Raw genomic sequence first — 3801 nt, forward strand, 5'->3', positions numbered from 1 at the left:
CGGCAGCTGGAGCTTCAGCTGTTATACTTTCAACGGTTTCGTCAGCTGAACTCATGATGTTTTGAATATTGAAGTAGTGTTGATTCAATGTGAATGCAATTGAAGGATTGAGATGTTTTATAAATATATGTAGGGAGAGAGAGATCCTAACAATGCGTTAATTTATGGTCAATTGATTCATCATCAAGGCAATGCTTCGTGTTTGATGATGAGGGGAGGTCGCTAAGTCTGAAAGCCTCCTCCACTAATTTTCTGAACTAGTCATTACATGAATTGCTGAATTAATCTCTTTTTTATTGCAAGTTATGATTCTAATTAATGTTAATTTATGTGAATTGCGAACAAAACACAGAGATTTATTATTCTTTAGGTGTTATGATAATTAAATAAACCGAATATAATATATTACAATAATAATATTTCTAGATAATAATTTGCTTATACGGTATATATAATATATATATATTATATATTATATATATATATATTTAGCGTTATTATATATTTACTATAGGTAGTTTAGTCTTTCATATAGTAAGGATAGTTGAGTCTTTTATTACTTTTGTATTTATCTCATTTTCCCTCTTTTGCATTGTACTGTAATTTCATGATAAAGTAAGTTTACGTAGAACTCACTCTTAAAAGCTAGCTCAAAGGAGAATGGAGCTCAACCAATATATATACTATAACAGTCCACTATTAGAATAATGTAAAACAATTCAACTTTAACACCCTTTCTCACGCTTGGCGTGCAAAGTCGGAGTCCAAACTATCATCGCCCTAACCAAAGAGAGGAGAGAAATAAACGTGACGTTGATACCATGTGAATAATTCAAAAGCAAAAAATCAAACATTAAAAAGAAATAACAGAAGAAAATGAGGGTTCGTGTTTCTCATTGCAAAGGAGGGAAAATTACTACATGCAAAAAGAAAAATGAGATAATATACAAAAGTAAAAGACTAAACTATCCTTACTACATAAAAGACTAAACTACCCTTATAGTAAATATATAATACTCTAACATATATATATATATATATATATATATATTAATATATATATATATATATATATATATATATATATATATACTAAAAGGTACTTTTATTATTATGATGATGTAATTATTTAGGAACGACTTTTTATTATTATTATTATTATGAAACTCTAGCTAAAGGATCTTATCTAGCGGTAAATTTCATAGCAGAACATCAGACGTACAAGAGCAAACACAAGAAAATCCGGGACAAGCTAAACAAAGCAGAAAGATGTGAAACCCTATGTATCCTGAAAAAGAACTTGATGAACGTTTGCAGGAGGTTTATCCCACCATGTGAATCCATTTTGCAGCAATCCAAGATTAGCAAGGGTATCAGCGGCTTGGTTGCCTTCTCGGTAGATGTGGGAGACATGAAAGTTGATAGAGAGAAGCTTCGTAAAGCAATTAAACCACCGAATTCGGATTTGCCGAGGAGGAGAAAAATAGGAACTCTGAAAACTTGCAACTATTGATAAGGAATCACACTCAAGCCAAGTGAAGGACCAACCACGACAAAAAGGCATCTCTAAGGCTTGAATAACAGCCATTAACTCAACATAAAAAGATGTCTGTATAACTAAAGCCTAAAGGAGAAGCAAAGCAGCCATGACAAACTCCCAGATGATCTCGGAAAATGCCACCTGCCGCAGCTAAACTTGGATTACCCTTTGAAAGTCCATCTGTATGGATTTTTACCCAAGTAGAAAATGGCTTTTTTCCAAATTACATCAATAATTTTTGGCGCCTTGCGCAAGTGGATGGGGATGTCAATTTTAGAAAGAATAGAACAGTCCGTACTCAGGAAGATGAATCCAGGCAAAAAGGAACCCAATTTTCTCAATGTTACTTGAGAATGGGAGAAAAATTGATGAATAGAAGGTTGAATATTGTTAGACCGCAGTTTATTACGAGCTTTCCAAATATTGTTACAAGTCATCAGGCAACCAACGATCCAGAGATTGAAGATTTGCTTGGAAAACCTTTTAGAGAAAATTGAGCTCCAAAACCCATCCATGGAAGAGAGATTGATAAGAAGTTTGGAATAAATTCATTATCCAAATCCCAACATCGCTTCGTAAACAAGCAGTGAATGAAAACATGGGGGAGAGACAGGTGGATACTAGGAAAATACCTCTACCGCTCTGCGTTTCAAAACATCATCAGTTGGAAACCGAAAGTTTAACACTGGGATCAGAGTTAAGGTTTCTAATCGGGTGATAAAATGCTTTGGTTTGGAAGCAATATCTGAGCTCTTGTTATTTTTATTATGACGACAAGAAGAACTTGAGTGTCCAACAATTCCACAGTAATCTCAAACGAAAGGTAGTTTCTCATAGTGTACCTCCACATGAAATCTAAAACCATCTCGCTCAACCATAATAGAGTCGGTTAAGGGCTGAGATGTTGAGAAGGGAAGGTCAATGATATCTGGCCATTCATTGAAAAATATATTGTATTAGTTGTATATTTGTTTAGTTGCCTTTTATACTTAGAATACCTAGAATAGATTAGCATGATTGTAGGAAATCTCTTGTATAAAGCTACGTCTCCCAGTTCAATAAAATCATTCAAAGGCAAATATTATTTTTCCTTCTTTACATGGTATCAGAGCAGGGAACGATACCCTAGCTCTCTGCCTCTGCCCCCTTTCTTTTTGTCGTTTCTCATTATCATGATAGAACAGCAACCTTCGAATGGAGGCAAGCCTGAAGCTGCCAATTCATATTTTCTTCACCGTTCCGATCATCGAGGAATGATGCTTGTTTCCAAGCCCTTCAATGAGGATAATTATTCGACATGGTGTAGAGCCATGGCAATTTCTTTGAAAGCCAAATCCAAGTTTGGTTTCCTAGACGGGACCACCACAATATCGTCTGCTACAGCCAAACCAGATGACTATGGTTCGTGGAAAAAAATGCAACGATATGATCCTCTCTTGGATTCTCAATTCACTCACACAGAACCTTGTAGACAGTGTTATTCTTTTGACCACCGCCCAGGAGGTATGGGAAGATCTTCGGGATCGTTTTTCTCAAAGCAATGCCCCTCGTATTTTTTAGATTGAGAGGGACATTGCTTGTCTTACTTAAGATCAGATGACTATTGTTGCTTATTACACAAGGCTTAAAAAATTATGGGATGAACTAGGATCCTATAATGACACCGTTTGCTTTTGTGAGGCAGACCATAAGAGATGCAGATTGAAACAATTTCTCATGGGACTCAATGAGTCCTACAGTGCAATCCAAGGGCAAATTTTTTTGATGAATCCACTACCGGATGTTGTGAAGGCTTACTCTTCCATTGTACAAGAAGAGAAGCAGCGAAGCCTGGGGGCTGCACGTGAGACGACGGAGAACTCAACCATGGTTGTTCGAAGGGCTGAACCGGTGGCTCTGGCTGTTCGACATGGACAAGGTTCTTCTTCTCATTCCAACCCATCTAATCGAAAACCCTTACATTGCTTTTATTGTGACCGCAACCATCATATACGAGAAACATGTTGGAAGCTGAATGGGTACCCACCAAAATCTTCAAGCGCAACCATAGCCATCAATCTTCAGTCAAAAATGTTAAGGAAAGTCCAATAATGCAAGAAGTGTCGTCAGTGACAAATAGGCTCTCTGATTTGCAAATCCAGCAAATCTTATCTATCATGCAGGGTAAAAGGACAACACAATCCGGCAATCCTAAAGCTAATGCTGCTTCCTCAGGTTTGTTACAAACATTGTTGCACCTCCATCAATTAATTATCGACAGT

The sequence above is a fragment of the Pistacia vera genome, unplaced genomic scaffold, assembly GCF_008641045.1.
Source record: "Pistacia vera cultivar Batoury unplaced genomic scaffold, PisVer_v2 Contig514, whole genome shotgun sequence".
NCBI classification, from domain to species: domain Eukaryota; kingdom Viridiplantae; phylum Streptophyta; class Magnoliopsida; order Sapindales; family Anacardiaceae; genus Pistacia; species Pistacia vera.